The sequence below is a fragment of the Vigna radiata genome, chromosome 9 (assembly GCF_000741045.1).
Source record: "Vigna radiata var. radiata cultivar VC1973A chromosome 9, Vradiata_ver6, whole genome shotgun sequence".
Taxonomy (NCBI): domain Eukaryota; kingdom Viridiplantae; phylum Streptophyta; class Magnoliopsida; order Fabales; family Fabaceae; genus Vigna; species Vigna radiata.
Window position 1 is genome coordinate 14,927,212 of NC_028359.1, and position 19,171 is coordinate 14,946,382.

The following is a 19,171-nucleotide window of genomic DNA, read 5'->3' on the forward strand; positions in this document are numbered from 1 at the left end:
AGAGGGGATGGTTGACTGTAGTATATGCCGCGGTTCAGTGGGGAACCGCGGCATATTCTTTCGTTTTATTTACAGAACTGCCACCGCGCACCATTATGCTGCGGTTTCTGGGGAACCGTGGCATAATGTGCGCTGTAAAAACCCAATTTTTTACTAGTGTTATTACAGTTGACCAGGTCACATGGTTTTAACTAACTTTTGAAAATATAGCTGTTGGAGCTTGTAGGATTAACAAAATTTCAAACAGAACAGTAACACAATCAAATATGCATTCCACAATGTCGACTGCCACATGAAAAGTCACTTTGAAATTCTTTTCAACTCAAAATCTCACATAGGACTTGTTCACAAAATCTGTACAAAGATTTTAGCATAGTCGAATCCATTAAGAGTGTATTCGACTGGACTTGAACTTTGTCACAACACATAAGTTCAAAAGATGCTTGTGATCTTTTCTTTCAGAAATGTGTAATAATCAAAAACATTTTATCTCACATTTCAATACAAGCATGTTCCACAAATATAACACTCAATCAAACATAGGAACATACAAAGTAATTCAACAAAACATGTTCAATAGATATGACAAACGTTACAGAATAAGAACATGTAATACTGGAACATAAGTACTGTTATTAAGCACTAAGTTGTCATCATAAAAAAGCAATTTGATAAAGAAACGAGGAGTTACGAGTACGATTCTTACTGGTGGAGGCAAACACCTCCTACAATGCCCTTCTCGGACGACCTTGCTTGAACACTTTTGAGGCAATCGTGTCTACCCCCCACCTAACAATGAAGTTCCCGTCGGACAAAAGACATCATTTTCACAGTAAAAGCAGACCAGAAAACGACACGACAATGTTACGTCGCCGATTTAAAGATTGCATCTTTCGTCTCTCAAAAAGGAGTGAAACGACCGAAAACCATTCTGGTTGACCTGGATCCCAAGACTAATACGGACGATCGAATACAACCCCAAGGCGCGGTGAAGTCGTTCGTGCTAGGAAGAAACGAGGAGCAAATAACCATCATCGGTGCCGGTCTTCAGTAAGAGGACAAACGAAACCTGAAGGAACTATTGAAAGCCAACGCCAACTATTTGCATGGAGTGCTGCTGACATGCCAGGAATACATCTGAGCGATATGACGCATAAGTTATCGGTGTTCAAAGAAGCCCGACCGGTGGCCCAGAAGAAGCGGAGATTTGGAGACGAGAAAAGGGAAGCCGTAGAGAAGAAGTCAACAAGTTGATCAATGCAAAATTCATCCGAGAAATCCCCTATACGACTTGGTTGGCGAACGTTGTTATGGTTGAAAAGGTGAACGGACAATGGCGAATGTGTGTTGAGTTCATCGACCTTAACAAAGCATGCCCTAAAGATTCTTACCCTCTCCCCAATGTTGATCGGCTGGTGGATGGAGCCTTAGGACACGCAATATTGAGCTTCCTAGATGCATACTCGGGGTACAATCAGATCCAAATGTACGGTCCAGACTAACAAAAAACAACATTTATAACTTATAACGGTCTAAAAACCGTTCTTTTCATACTTAAATTTGATATTAAAAACACCCTTTATGGTTGAGAATGAGCTTTAAATCAAGTAAAACACTTAGTTGTGTCTTGTGAGAGTCAAAAGTTGGTTTTAGAGATATTATGCTTGTTTTACATTGTTTTGTAGGATTTTAAGGTGAATTGAAGATGGAAGTGAAACAAGGTGGACTTAGACCCATGAAAGATTGAGAAAAATAATGAAAAGAAGGGTCAAGTGAGCCGTTGAGCGCCGGAATGGTCCGCTGAGCGCTCAGAGTGATTAGAGGGAAATCGCTGAGCGGCAAAACTAACTGTTGAGCGGTCAAAGCAGCAAGAGGGAAACCGCTGAGCGGTGAACTTAGGCGCCTGGGCGGTTGTCTGTTTTTATTAGCTAGATTTTGTAATCTTTCTGTTATCTTTTTGGGCTTATATATTGCCCCAGTGCGAATCAAAAGGGGATTCGTTTTGGCAGAGAGAAATGTCCAGCGCTATTCTACACCTTGGAGGAGATTTCTTGGATGCTTAGGCTCCATTTTATCAAATTTAGGGTTTGCTTTTCCATTCTTCCATTATATTTCATCTAGTTTTACCATGACAATGGTGAACTAAACCCTTTGTTGTTGGGGAACAATGTAATCTTTTGAAACTCTCATTTATCCAAATTCTTATTTATTTCATATGCTTGTCATATACTTGTTTATCAATTGTTGGGTTCTCATCTATGCTTAATGCTTTTATTGTTTAACTCATTCAGTAAAAGTTGTTTGTCTTTATTGATACGGGGACATACGGTAATGTCATGAACTGGTGAGAAATTCCTTGATTATGCTAATACCACCTAGGGATAGGGGTAGGATGATCAATTGTATTTTCCTTCTGTTCACATTGCATTATTAGTTACTAGGGGAGGCTAGGGATAGCAAGCCGATAATTAATAATAGGTTCTTTTCACCAAGGGATTGGGTTAAGGGTAGGCTAGAAATTTGCATGACAATTGGATAAATAATTGAAGTAAATAAGAAAAGTAGATATATGAGAGTGGATAAGATGAAATTGTAAACCCCCAACAACACCATTCATCCATAGTTTCTTTAAAGCCAATTGAATCACTGCATTTGCATGTTTATTTTTGTTCTTTGCATACAAACACCAACTTAATTCTTTTCTCAAGTCTTACGCGATTTGTTTACATGAAAAGTAAGGCCTAAGAGTCCTTTAGGAAACGATACTTGGACTTACCCATTTATATTACTTGATAACGATCTGGTACACCAATCAGGGACTTAACAATAACCGAACGTGCAAACTGGACGATATGGTCGTATGAAGTCACTCACACCAGCAACATCTCCAAGACCTGGCGGAAGTTTTCCGAAAAATAGAACACTACAATATGCGTCTCAACCCTTCAAAGTGCACCTTCGGAGTGCCGCCCGGGAAATTCCTAGGATTTATGCTAACACAGAGAGGTATTGAAGCAAATCCAAACAAGTGTCGCGCAGTGCTAGAAATGTCGACCCCTACCAAATTGAAAGAGGTCCAACAACTAGTTGAACGGCTCGCAACCTTGTCACGATTCATACCGAAACTGGCAGAGCACATCAAACCCATTCTGAAAAGTATGAAGAAAGATGTCCCACGACATTGGGATGACCAGTGTGAAGCAGCATTCTCTACAATCAAAACCATCCTTACCAGCCATCCGGTAATGGCTCGACCGACGAAAGGGTTCGAATTACAGATATACCTGGCCGTAACAAACCATTTGGTAAGCACAACCCTTATCCAGGAAATGCCAGACTTTAAGCTAATATATTTCGACGTCAAAGGTGGAAAAGGTGGCCCTTGCCCTCCTAACTGCTGCTCGACGTCTCCGACCCTACTTTCAAAGCCATCAAGCGGTTGTACGCACGAAGCATCCGGTCGCAAAGATTCTCAGAAAACTAGACCTTGCCGGACGGATTGTCGCATGATTGGTGGAACTATCCGAATTCGAATTACGTTTTGAGTCGCAAGGCTCTATTAAAGGACAACATTTGGAAGATTTTGTTGCTGAGCTGCCACAGTCGATCGACGCACCCACATGGTATCTTAATGTTGACGGTTCCTCGGATAAACGAGGCGGAGGAGCAGGTATCGTACTGGAAGGCCCTAATAATCTCATCATTGAACAAGCGATCTCTTTCAATTTTCGACACAACAACAATCAAGCAGAGTATGAAGCCCTAATAGCCGGGGTAACTTTGGCTCGAGAATTCGAAATCGAGCGCCTCAAATGCAGGATGGACTCCTAGTTGGTGGTTGACCATTTGAACGGAACATTCCAAGTCAAGGACAATCACTTGTTGCGTTACTACCAGATCACACATGTGCCCAGATCACAGAATTCCAGAGCGGATCTCTTATCCCAATTGACACATGCTCGAGAGAAAACACAACTCTCTTCAGTTATCAAAACCACTCTTGATAGATCAATGTTAGAGACGTTCGCCACCAACATGGCAACGCCAAGAACCGATTGGCGTCAGGACATACTACACTTAATGGTACAACAAGAACAGGGAGGGCAGGTCAGTACGACTGATTCCAAACGAATCGCTCGCTTTACGTTCGTAGGCGACGACCTATACAGACGAGGATACACCACACCTTTGTTGAAGTGTTTGTCCGATGACAAGGCTAAGTACGTGATGCAGGAATTACACCATGGCATATGCGGGGCTCATTCAGGCAAAAGAATGTTAAGGGCCAAAATAGTACGAGCCGGATATTATTGGCTGACTATGGAAAGTGATTACACCGACCTCATTCGCAAGTGTATCTCCTGTCAATCACACGGGAACGATTTCCGGGCCCCTCCAGAAAAGCTACACGAGATTATCTCGCCATGGCCGTTCGCCCAATGGGGAATGGACATAATAGGACCGTTACCAACCGACAAAGCACAATGTAAATACCTCCTTGTAGCAGTCGATTACTTCACTAAGTGGATAGAAGCAGAAGCCATAGCAGTCATCAGTGCTCAAAAAGTGTAGAAGTTTATTTGGCAACTGATATGCTGATTCGGTATCCCCAAAAAAATCATAACTAACAATGGGCAACAATTCATCGATCAAAAATTGGAAGATCTTCTCGCGAGTATGGGGATCCAACACGTAACAAGTTCTGTTGAACACCAACAAACGAACTGTCAAGCGAAGGCTGTGAATAAAGCTATAGTTTCCGAGTTAAAGAAACGACTGGGAGAATGATAGGTGTCGCACCCCATGCAAAATTTAATGAGCATAAAAGAATGCAGTATAGACTAGGAAGTGACTCCTAGGTCGTCTCTCGAGGACCAAAATTTGGTTCGAGAATCAAGTCAAACAAGAAGTGGGGGGGTTGTGAAAGGTTTGTGACTGCAGATGAATTAAATTGAAACACAGATGCAAACAGAAATGTAAAAACGGAATCAAACACAAAATAAAAGTGGTTAATCATTAACTTAATTACAATGCTTCCTATCACAGATCAACAAAATAAAGTCGACTCAAACCTCTAATCCAACACAATTAATCAATTAAGCGCAGGCTAATTATGTTTTCATAAAAGCGGACTAATTAAATGCAATGTTAACATCAAATCTAATTTACACCATGTAGTTTCATCAAGTAAGAGAACACTCAACACCAACTGGGCAACTAAGTGTATACCCAATTGCAAGTGCAAATACAGATTTGATATTAACCAAGTCAGAGTGGCAATCACAATTACAGTCCAGGAATCTCAAGGAAACAATGCAATATTGTTAATGACCAACCAAATTAATTTAAGCTAGCATGACAATTAAAATATCACTAACAAACAGACTAGACAACATTAAAGTAAGAGACGATGCTAAACCTAACACTGCAATAGACAAATATCCAAACATAATTTAAGCTATTAAAATGAAATGCTTAAACTGAAAATGAAATGCACCATGCAACTGACATTCATCATGAATAACTCACAAAAGTTGAAAAGAAAAGAAAATAAAATTTGAAGAATGAACAACCGAAAGTAAATTTTTTTAATTGAACCGACACAACACTTTTTGGAGCATAGCTACTGGACGTGGTAGCCATATCTTCCAGAATTGAAAAGGTGCGCTCCAAATTGAATCAACTTGCATCACGCCGTGTGCTACTTCTTTTCCATCATCACGTGTTGCACCTTCTTCTCCAAAGCAAATGAATTGATTTCTCCTCTCAAAATCATAATCGTATGCCATTCATTTTCTCCCATCTAATTACTTCTTCTTTAAAAGAAAAAATTTAATAACAAAATAAAATTCACCGTGCGTGAATGCTATTTCCCCTTTCTAAATCAACAAGCTTCTTTCTAAAAGCCAAGATTAAAAAAAAAACAATTCACCGAAGAAAAAAAAAGGATTCAGCGCTTCATTAAAAAAAAAGAAAAGAAGGTGTGCTTATGAAAATAAAAGACGTAACAATAAGCTCCCCCCGTTTTTATCTCCAGCCAAAATGAATGCACCATTGCTTAACGTGCTACTTCCATTTCAACTAAACAACACGTAACTTTCCAAATAAAAAAAAAAACATTTCAGCCCTTTGCACCAAAAATTAAAAGGAAAAGAAATGAACTCAAAAAAGAAATGCACCACTTCAACCAAGACAAAACAACGCCTGTAATTAAAAGGAAAATGAAAGTACTGTAATGCAAAGCTAAATCAATTGAAGGAAATGAGTGAATCAGCAAAATCATTAACACTTGGTGCTCTCCATTTCATCCATTATCCAACAACACAAACATTGTTCAAAGCCCTCAAAGAAAACAACGTTCCAGCCTAAGTCCTCTATTTGAGTGACGGTTGGTAGGTCTTTGCTAAGGCCAAGTGTCTTACAAAATGAGGTGGGGTCCACCCTAATAATAAAAGGAAACCCTAGGGCAATTGTCCTACAATTTTGGGCCCCTCATAATTTTTAACAATGGCCCAATGTGCAAAAGTTTGTCTAAAAAGTTTAAACAATTAAATTACAAGATAACTAAAATTTAAAATGTCTAATTTGAGAGTCTTGAATTTATTGTCTCCTTCCCAATGATTCAAATTGTATCTCCAAAATTTTTCCTGAAAATAATAATGCAAATAATTAGCTCAGAAAATTCAAATTAATTAAAATTAGAATTTCCGGTCAAATTAAGCATAATTAGCAGAAACGAGAAATTACCGGACAATTAAGCACAATTTCCTGATTAATTCTAGCACAATAAACTAAGTGAAATCAATAAAATATCGACTCATCAGAGAAGCTAAAGGTTTATGGGTAGAGGAATCACCCAAAGTATTATGGGCCTATAGATGCACACCGCACGGGTCAACAGGAGAAACCCCTTTCAACCTAACCTACGGAACTGATGTAATGCTACCAGTTGAAGTAGGAGAACCATCTTTAAGACAAAATATTCAAGATATGAGTCTCAATGACGAGCATCTACGCACCAATCTAGACACTTTACCCTAACAGCGAGAAGTCGCCATGGTACGCAATACGGCTCAAAAGCGATTAATTTCTCGACGCTTCAATACCAAAGTAAAACCTAGAAGTTTCATTGAAGGAGACCTTGTATGGCGTAAGCGAGGAAATGCCAGAAAAAACAATACGCACGGAAAGCTAGCAGAGAATTGGGAAGGACACTTACGCATCTTAGAAGATTTGAAGAACAGAGCATACCGACTACAATTTCTTGACGGAAAATCCATTCTGAACACATGGAATGCCACACACCTCAAATTTTATTACAGTTAAATTTACACTGATTTTTCCCATATTTCAGTTCTTTTTCTTTATGCTTAACAATTAAATCCTTTCGGACCACTTGAATTCAATTCACCAGTTTACATCAAGTACAACTACCTACTTCAAAGTCTCCATCTACACGAAGGCCAGGACCCAACACGTCCTAACTCCTTATGGACAACCGCGTCCATCACAGGCCGGGATTGAACGTGTCTTGACGTCTTACGGACCACTATGTCCATCTACACGAAGGCTAAGACCCAATGCGTCCTGACGCCTTATGGACAATCGTGTCCAGCCATAGGCCTGGGCCGAGCGTGTCTAGACGCCTAACGGACCCTTGTGTCCATCTACACGAAGGCCAGGACCCAATGCTTCCTGACGCCTTATGGACAATCGCGTCGATCCACAGGCCGGGACCGAACGTGTCTTGACGCCTTACGGACCACTGTGTCCATCTACAGGAAGGCTAGGACCTAACGCGTCCTGACGCCTTATGGACAACTGCGTCCATCAACAGGCCGGGACCGAACGTGTCTTGACGCCTTACGGACCACTGTGTCCATCTACACGAAGGCTAGGACCCAATGCCTCCTGTCGCCTTATGGACAACTGCGTCCTTCCACAGGTCGAGATTGAACGTGTCCTGACGCCTTACGTCCATCTCCACGAAGGCCAGGACCCAACGTGTTCTGACGCCTTATGGACAACCGCGTCCATCCATCTCACAAACGGCCGTATTCATTCGCATGGAAGCCAAGACTAAACGCATCTTAGTTTCTCAAAAATTACTATGTATAAACAAAGGAATGAAATTCTGGATACCAAATGAAACGTACAAGATGCTACTTATCATAAAGGTACACATTCCTGATTCTCGTACACCCAATTTCTATTCTTAAGCAACAAAAGACATGCATAGAATCATTGCGCAAACGAATACATGCGAATATATACTAAGCTTAATGTCAAGAAAAAATACGATCAAAGTTATAGAAGTGTAACTAAATAAAGAGTTTCAACATAACAAGTTCAACAAACTATTACAATCAAAAACAATTTAGGTCGCATCGGTAGTAGGAATTTCATCAGTATTAGGAGGGTTGGTTTCCTCCGCTGTTTCCTCCACCACTTGCTAAGCCACATCCCCCTCAGCAGTGAACGTGCCCTCCCGGATAGTCTCAATGGGCACCATTCGCCCTTGATATATGTCTTGGTCAACGTCAAATCCCATTCCTTCAGGGGACACCTTGGCTAGATAAGACATTTGCCTTAGTGCTTTCTTGAACCCCTTGGTGTGTTTCTATTCGATGGCCTCCAACATTTCATCCTGTATCTCTTGACACTCAACAACAGTCCTCTACAGATTGTCCTTCTCAGTTGTGAGTCCGACAATGGTCTTCTTTGCGGTTTCCAAATCACCCGCCAGTCCGTCCCTCTCTTTCTTAAATTCCAACACGGCCTTTTTCAGATTATCCATCACCAAGCGGCCTTTAGTAATAATTTGAGCAGCCTCCGTGGCCTTTTGGGAACACTCAACGTGGGCAACATTATCCTCTTGAAGGGCGACTTTGGTTTCATCCAGTTGCTTCTTTAAACATTCAACCTTCACATGCATATTTCCCTTGTTAGAGGCGTAAGCTAGCTTGAAAGCTGCAACTGATCCTCGCAATAGGAAATCCAGGCAAAGCTCTGCCATATTCTGCTCAGAAAGCTCGGACATCACTTTTTCATCAGCGGGGTCAAAATTGAAATCAATCTTATGTCTAAGGTCGAAGCTGGGATCCCACATGCCGCCCGACAGGGAACGATCGACAACAGGATCCGTTTGTTCTTCCACGGTCTTCTTCCCTTTTTGGGACACTCTTTGTTCATCTACGACCCGATCGGCCTTCCTTTTCCTGGTCAACATTTGTTCACGGGAAGGCGGTGGGTCGACAACACAAACAACCAGAATCTTTGTAGTGGCCTTGAGACGAGCGGGTGCACTAGACGAGCCTCTGGCCTTACTTTTGGTCTTGGCAAAGGTAAACCAATCTCGAACACCTTTTCTCCCTATTATTTCTACAAAAAATCACCAACAAACACATATCAGAAACCACAATATAAACTCTAAAATTGATCAGTCAAAGAACATACCAAACACCTTCGACTTGAAGTCATTGTATCTAAGGCAACTCAACCAGTATCTCCAAATCTCTCCGCTCAATATCATTCATATCATCTAGAGGCCAAGAGGTCACCATCCGCGGATTCTTGGTCCAATACAACGAAAACTTAGGACTACTGTCTTCACACAAGAAAAACGGACAACCCAATTCGGTAATAGAGATTTTGAAAAATTGATTCTTGAAATCCTTATATGACTCGGCAAAAAGTTGTAGGATGGCGTTTTTGGAGACGGAACTCAATGACACCCAACCCTCTTGGCGCTAGGGCACGCCTTAAAGAAATACAGGAACAATTTGGCTGTTGGCTGAATACCTAAGGCTTGACACAATACACCGAACGCTTGAATGTAACCCCAATTGTTGGGATGTAACTGAGAAGGAGCTACATTCGACGCTCGTAAAACATCCATCTAAAACCTAGTGAAGGGTAACCTAACATACAGATCACATAGCAAGCATGAATAAAAATAAAAACAATCCACACCTGTTATACCTTGCCTGTGGAAAACCCTCTCATCTCTTCTACAAACAATGAGTCTAATTGCACAGTTATACCCTAGGGCTCTAAGCACGAAGTTGTTATTTCCCCAATCTAACAACACCGCTTTGTTAACAAAAAGACTATCATATTCACCTACAGCACGAGAAGTCCACTCGTAATCTAAATGTGACGACGAGTAGCCCTCTTCAAGACCATCAACTGTGACTCCACCACACACAAACACTTTGTCCCCAGTTAGCAGGGATGAAATGGAATTAACAACTTCAGTCTGAGTGTCCTCAGATACGTCTATCGAGCCCTCACACCCCCTTTCCTCACTCTCAGACAGTGAATAAACAGGAGAAAAGGAACCCATGGTTACTTGGACAAAGGATGAAAGCTGAGCGGTCAAATGGGCGTTGAGCGCCTAAATGATGGGCCTGGGTCGAAATTCTGTTACTTTTCTACGTTATAAATAGCCCCAATGCGACCCTTAGAGTAATCTTTTGGCAGAGGAAGACTCCAGAGCACTTTCTACACTCCTTGGAGGCGGTTTCTTGGATGCTTAGGCTCCAATATATCAAATCTAGGGTTACTCTTTCATCTTTTCCATTAATTCCATCTACTTTCACCATGTTCATGGTGAACTAATCCCTTTGTTGTTGGGGAACAATGTAAATCCTTTTGAAACTCTCTTGTATCAAACTTCTTATTATATTCACATGATTTTATTATCAATTGTTTGAGTTTTCTTTTCTGATGATAATGCTTACATCGTTTAACTCATTCGGTGTTATGATATTTGATTTTGTCGATACGGGAACGTACGGGGATATCTAGAACAAATTAGAATTCTCTTGATAATGAAATACTGCCTAGAAATAGGGGTAGGACAATCAATTGCTTTAAGCTTCTGTACTTTAATGCATTGGTAAAAACTAGGGAGACTAGGAATGGTAAATTAGTAATTGGTAATAGGCTTTCTTCGCCGAGAAATCGGGTTTTAAGTAATTTAGAAAGTTGCATGACATTGATAATAAAGGGAATTTAATAAGAGTAGTAGATATAAGAGGGTGGATAAGGATGAAATTGTAAACCCCAACAACCCCATTCATACATATCTTTTATTTGCCAATTGATTCAATTTGCATTTGCATGTTTATTTTAGATTTGGCATTCAAACCCTAAATTCAATCTTCACTCAAGTCCATTGGGAAACGATCTTGGACTTACTGTCTATTATTACTTGATACGATCTGGTTCACTTGCCAGGGGCTTAACAGTCAGGATTTTCAAAATCCTCAAATCCTGGTGGTTGTTCAACATATACTTCTTCCTTAATATATCCATTTAAGAAAGCACTCTTGACATCCATCTGATACAGTTTAAATTTCATTGTGGATGCAATAGCAAGAAGTATCCTTATTGCTTCCAATTTGGCTACAGGAGCATAGGTCTTGTCATAGTCGATTCCCTCTTCCTGACAGTAGCCTTTGACGACTAATCTTGCTTTGTTCTTTATGATTTCTCCGGAATCATCCATTTTGTTCTGAAATACCCATTTTGTACCTATAACTTGTAACTCAGGTCTCCTAGGAGTGAGTTCTCATACATTGTTTCTTTTGAATTGGTTCAAATCTTCTTGCATGGCCATCAACCAATTTTCATCATTCACTGCTTCCTCTACCTTTTTAGGCTCAATTTTAGATACATATGCAACTTTCATGCAGAACTGATTTAATTGCCTTCTTGTAGATACTCCTCTAGAGATATCACCAAGAACATTTTCTGTTGAAACATTTCTTGGTACTTTCCATACCATAGTCGATTCTGCTTTGGGAGAGTTGATTTGTTCTGCATCATCTTCTTTGTCAATCTGTTCAGTATTGACCTCTTTTTCAACTAGTTCCTCAACTAATTCTTCTTCTTCATTAGAATTATCACCTTCTTCAGTTGAGTTCCTGACTTGTTCAGAATGATTTGGAGCCATGATGAACACATCAAATGCAACATGAATAGACTCCTCGACATTCATAGTCCTTTTATTGTACACACGATAAGCTTTGTTGTTCAAAGAATATCCTATGAAGATAACTTCATCTGCTTTAGAGTCAAACTTCCCGAGGTTACCTTTTCCATTATTCAGTACAAAGCATTTGCTTCCAAAGATTCTCAAATGTGAAATGCTTGGCTTTCTTCCTTTCAGCAATTCATAAGGAGTAAGCTTTAATATGGACCTTATGATAGTTCTATTTAGCACAAAGCATGCAGTACTTACCGCATCTGCCCAGAAATACTTTCGCATGTCTCTCTCACTCAGCATAGATCTTGCCAATTCCTCCAAAGCTCTATTTTCCTTTCCACAACTCCATTCTGCTGTGGAGTTCTAGGTGCTGAGAAATTGTGAGCAATTCCCATTTCTGCAAGGTAATCATCAAACTCTTTGTTTTGAAATTCTCCTCCATGGTCACTTCTGATAGCCTTGATCTTAAGATCCATTTTATTCTGAACTACAACAGCAAACCTCTTGAAAACTTTGAGCGTGTCATTTTTAGCTGCAATGAAGTAAGTCCATGTGTACCTTGAGTAGTCATCAACAATGACTATTCCATATGAGTTCCCTCCAAGACTCGTTATTCTTGATGGTCCGAAAAGGTCCATGTGAAGTAATTGCAGAGGTTTCTTGGTTGACATCTCTCTTTTACTCTTGAAAGGTTGTTTAGTCAACTTCCCTTTTTGGCATGCATCACACAATCTATCCGTAGTGAATCGGATTTTGGGCAACCCATTTACCAGTTTGTTGGAGACCAACTTGCTTAGTTGATTCATGCTGATGTGAGCGAGTCTCTTGTGCCAAAGCCATGCATTTTCCTCTTTAGCCATCTGACATATGACAGATTCAAATGAGTTGTTTGTGAAGTCGATTATATAAATGTTGTTCAATCTTTTTCCCACAAGAAGTAACTCATCAGTTGTCCTGTCGCTGATTAGACAGTATTTGCGCTCAAATGTGATCTTTAGACCTTTATCGCATAATTAGCTGATGCTGAGCAGATTGTGTTTCAACCCTTCAACAAGTAAAACATTTTTAATTTCATAAGATGAAGGATATTTATTTTACCTATATCGATGATTCTCCCTTTGTTGTTATCACCATATGTGACATGGCTCGTGGCTTTATAGGAAATATCTGAGAACTTTGTAGGATCTCTAGTCATGTGTCTCGAGCAGCCACTATCGAGATACCATGTAGAACTTTTGGACAGTTGTTTCAGATCAGTTTTGACAATTATGGATTTTGCCATCATAGTCAATTCTTCTTTAGTCTTGGCCTTCTTGGCATCAACTGGACAACTTTGTTCATCCTTCCTTTTCAGAAACTTTGTAAATTTGTTATCCAGCAAGATTGATCTTTGCATCAACTTGACAACTTTGTTCATTCTTCATTTTAATTTGCCTTATATTCCAAGTTACCTGTTACAAAATAGTCATAGAAACCATTAGTAACAGACTTTGACTTCTTATTGCAAGGTGTAGAAACAAAATCAATTTTGAAATCATAAGTCTTTTTTCAATGCGAAATAGAAGCCATCCCCAGGTTTGTATAGTCGAATCAAAGAAAAACAGAGTCGACTAGTTTTTCAAATATCTTATGAAAATCAGCTCTGGTGCCAATTGTTGGAAAACAGGTAGGCTTCTTTTTACACCAAGAGGGGGGCTAAAATGGGGTTGTATCAAAAATAAGTTCTTTTCGCAATCTTGAAAACAAAGTGTAAAGCTTTTTTAACTTTCCTGAAATGCAAGCAATCAGAAAATGTATGCAGCGGAAAAAACATAGTAGACTGCGTTAGAAATAGAGTCGATTGGAATGTAAAAGATAAGGGATAGAGAAAATCAAACATAGGTTTTTATACTAGTTTGGCCAATAATGCCTACATACAGTGTCCTTCCACCCAGGAAGCAAATGCACTATAATGGTTGTGGTTTTTACAACAAGGAATTTATAGAAGACCTCCACGTCAAAAATATAAATCTCCTCTCTAACCTAAAACTAAAATATAGTTACAGAACAAAACTAGAATTGCAGCAAGAATCCCCTCTTCTGCAATCTGCAACACCACTTTGAACAATCCTTAAAGTGCACTATCCCCCTGTATCACAACAGGTACAATTCCAGCAGTCTTCACAGGATGTCAACCCTTGATCACAATTTAGCAGTCTTCACAGGATGCCAAGCCTTCAACACGATCAAACAGAAGCACCTTTCTTGTGCAGGCAAGGATAAGCAAGTGTAAGCGCAAAATGTCTCCTCAATGAATCTCGTTCAAGAAAGATCACCATCGTCTTCTTCAAGAATTCTTGGAGCTAAGAGAAATCTGAAACAAAAATGAAATTTGTCAGTTCATCAAAAGTCTTTGAACAAGCTTGTGTTCAGTCTATTTATAGATTTCTGTTATATGGTCAGATTTTCAGTTCAATGTGCAACTAATGAGTCACCTGTATTATAGTTATAATAGTTCAGTCAACATAGTAGCTCACGGTCAAAAAATAACAGAACACATTTAATACAGTTGACCAAGTCATCAATGATCAACTAACTTTTAAAAATAAAGCCGTTAGAGTCCAATAGCATGACAGAATTCCAAATCAGACAACATATACGGTCGAATATGTAAACCACATAGTCGACATCAACCATGTAAAACACTTTGAAATTCTTTTCTTCTCAAAAATACACACAACACTGATCCTCAAAATATGCACAAAGACTTTAGCATAGTCAAATCCATACACAATGTAATCCACTTACTAGAACTTTGTCTCACACTTAAAAGTTCGTAAGAGTGCTTGTGGATTTTAGCTTTAAAAGATGTGCAGTAAAACATATTAAATGATGCAAAGCACATAACACATAAAGCATATAAACACGTTCCAGATATATATCAACCAATCAGCATAGGAACATGGAACACAGTTCATAAACATGTTCAACAGATATAACAGTTAATATGCATAAGAACATGTAATAACAACAAACAACATATGCATGTTATTAAGCAATATGTTGTAATCATCAAAAACTAGATTGATATAGAAATTATGTTGTCAACAATCTCAACACAGTCTACCGAGTTCTAATTCATGTTCACGTAACTTGCCAAACAAGGTAGTCATGTTCATCGTTGTGAGATCTTTGGATTCAGAGATTGCTCTGACTTTTGGTTGTCAAATTTTGTTCAGACTTTTTAGAATCTTGATATTGATCTATTCTTTTACAAAAACTTTCCCGAGAGCCATGAGATGATTTACAATGTGAGTGAATCATTTCTGCACATCATAGATGTTTTCACCAGCTTTCATTTTGAACAATTCATACTCTTGTATCAATGAATTCTTTCTTACTCTCTTTACTTCATTTGTGCCTTCATGACTTACCTCTAAGCATCCCACATTTCCTTTGCAATTTTGCATTGAGATATCCTTAAAAATTCATCAATAGTTAGTGTGGAGGCAATAATATTTCTAGCTTTAACATCATATTGAGCCTTTCTATTTTCATCAGCAGTCCACTCAGTAAAAGGTTTTAAATCAGTTTTATGATCAACAGTTTTTGTAGGCACAAAAGGTCCATTTAATGTGGCATCCGAAATTCCTTTGTCTTGTTATTCAAGAAAGATTTGCATTCTAATTTTCCAAAATGGATAATTTTCACCAGCAAACAGAGGTGATCTGTTTATTGAAGCACCTTCAGCAAAAGTTTGAAAACAAGAAGCCATCCCCAGGTTTGTATAGTCAAATCAGAGAAAAACAGAGTCGACTAGTTTTTCAAATATCTTATGAAAACCAGCTCTGGTGCCAATTGTTGGAAAACAGGTAGGCTTCTTTTTACACCAAGAGGGGGGTGAATTGGTATTGTATCAAAAATAAGTTCTTTTCGCAATCTTGAAAACAAAGTGTAAAGCTTTTTGAACTTTCCTGAAATGCAAGCAATCAGAAAATGTATGTAACGGAAAAAACGTAGTAGACTGCGTTACAAATAGAGTTGACTGGAATGTAAAAGATAAGGGATAAAGAAAAGCAAACACAGGTTTTTATACTGGTTTGGCCAACAATGCCTACATACAGTGTCCTTCCACCCAGGAAGAAAATGCACTATAATGGTTGTGGTTTTTGCAACAAGGAATTTATAGAAGACCTCCACGTCAAAAATATAAATGTCCTCTCTAACCCAAAACCAAAATATAATTGCAGAACAAATCCAGAATTGCAGCAAGAATCCCCTCTTCTGCAATCTGTAACACCACTTTTAACAATCCTCAAAGTGAACTATCCCCCTGTATCACAACAGGTCCAAATCCAGCAGACTTCACAAGATGTCAAGCCTTACAAACAATTCAGCAGTCTTCACAGGATGCCAAGCCTTACAAAAAATTCAACAATCTTCACAGGACGCCAAGCCTTAGATTCACGATCACACAGAAGCACCTTTCTTGTGCAGATAATGGTCAACAAATATAAGCGCAGAAAATCTCCTCTTTGAATCTCGTTCAAGAAAGATCACCACCGTCTTCTTGGAGAATTATTGGAGTTAAGAGAAATCTGAAACAGAAATGAAAATTATTAGTTCATTAAAAGTCTTCTGAACAAACCTGTGTTAAGCCTATTTATAGATTTCTGTTAATCAATCAGATTCTTAGTCGAATACGCTACTAATTCAGTCGACTGTATTATGACAGTTATAACAGATCAGTCAACTAAGTAGCTTACAGTAAACCAATAACAAAACACATTTAATACAATTGACCAAGTCATCAATGCTCAAATAACTTTTAAAATTATAGCCGTTAGAGTGCAAGAGCATAACGAAATTCCAAATCAGGTAACAGATATATTCGAATGTGTGAAACACATAGTCGACTTCAACCATGTAAAATATTTTTAAATTCTTTTCTTCTAAAAAATACACAGAGCACTGATTCTCAAAATTAACACAAAGACTTTAGCATAGTCAAATCCATTAATAATGTAGTCGACTGTACTAAAACTTTGTCACACAGTTAAAAGTTCATAAAAGTGCTTGTGGTTTTCAACGTTAAAACATGTGGAGTAAAACATATGAAATGATGCATAACACATAACACATAAAGCATGTAAACACGTTCCAGATATATATCAATCAATCAACATAGAAACATGTAACACAGTACATAATCATGTCCACAGATATAAGAATCAATTTGCATAAGAGCATGTAATAACAACAAACAATATATGCATGTTATTAAGCAATGTGTTGTCATCATAAAAAAATAGATTGATATAGAAATTGTGTTGATGTTAGCAAAATGATGAAGATGAAGTTTTGATGATGCCCAAATCAAGTCAAGATTTATCAAGATTCCCGAAGATTATTTGAAGACTTATTTTTGTTATAAAAAGCTTTTTTAATAATTGTACTTTATAGTTTGGACTTAGATTTTCATTGGTTTTCATTCCATGTACTTTCATACATTATAATTAGTGTTAAGAGTCAAAATCGCACTGTTTTAATCGATTAAAACTAGTATTAATCGATTAAAACGAGTAAAAGCTGAAAACTCAAATTTTGCTGTTTTAATAGATTAAAATTCATTTTAATCTATTAGCTAATCGATTAAAATTCATTTTAATCGATTAAAAGTGACTGTTGGAGTTTTCTACTCTTGAAAACTAGCCGTTGTACTCATTTTAATCGATTAACACTAATATTAATCGATTAAAAGCGTTAAATGGCCAGTTACGAAGAATGGAAGAATTTTTGCTTGAGTCTATAAATATGCTCTCTTTATCCATCAACATCAACCCTTCCCTTGTGCTTAAGAACTCAAAAACTCTTGAAAAGTGTGTGTTCTTGTTGGGCTTGTAAAACTCTTCTCTGTGGAGTTGGTGAAGTGTTGCTACGGTGACAGAGAAAATAGTCGGTTCATCCTTGGTGCATCTGAGGAGGTGTTTAGAAGAGGATCATCCTTCGTGAAGTATTCGGAGGAGGTGTTTCATCCTTTTTGAAGATTCAAAGGAGGTTCTGGTTCATCTCTTGTGGTATCAAGAGAGGTGGTTTCTAAACTTTTACAAATTGTTTTTCTTTGTGATTATTATTTGTAATTGTTTTGTGATAGTGGAAAGTTTATCTTGATTTGAGATAAGCGACTGGACATAGGATTGGTAAGATCCGAACCAGTATAAAATTCATCTGTGCAAATTTCTCTCAACCTTACTCTTTTATTTATTTTTATTATTTTCATAGTAAGTTTAATTGAGTAGAAATGGAATTGTGAATAATGAAAAAAAAATTGTGAATAATGGAGTCATGAAGAGGATTGAATTAGAGGTTTTGGGTGTGATTTGACTGTGTTTACACTTGTTCCCCATTGCTCCTCTATTATTTTTGGTTTGTAGCTTCTTATCCATATTTTTCCTCCCTTGTCCTTGGCCCCGTTACAACCATGAAAAGACATTTCGATTTGAACATGCATATGTTTTGAGTGTTGATATTAGAGGCTTGCCAAGTCTATTTGTGTTTGCTTTCTTGAGTGCATTGAGTTGACATTTTTTACGCTAGACACTTGAGAGAAACACTATTAGTGTGCATCTGTGAGGTTCTGTTACTTCTGATTCACCTCTTGAACTGATTGATCATTTTGCCATGCTTGGAAATGCTTGGATGATTTCTTGAGTATCTGCTTTCCTGTTATTGCTTTCATAAAATGAAAAATAGCTTTGAAGCTAGGATGGGACGTGGCAGCTGAATGATAACAAGCTTTTCTTTTATTTTCTTTTAGAATGAAGAGTGATAGCCTAGGTAGAAGTAGGTGTGTACGGTGTGTGCTTTGGATGCTGAAGGAGGGAGCATTTTCTTTATTTTCATGGAATGAATATTAGATTAGGTGGAAATTTATGGTGATGGGTTGTGGCAAGCTTGGCAGCTGAAATGTTTTTAGACTTCTTTTCTTTTAGATAGTAGCAGCTTGGTAGCTAGATAGAAAAAGAGTAATACGGTGCTGCCAACATTTTTTTTCAATTGGAATTTAGAAGCTTCATTGCACACGGTGATTCAGAGTTTGGGTGCTCATTCACGCCCATCTTTATCAAATTTAATTGTCTTGCTTCCAAAAGCGTGGTGTAGTATGGTGATTTCAATTAATCAAATGGTGGAAGAAAGCCA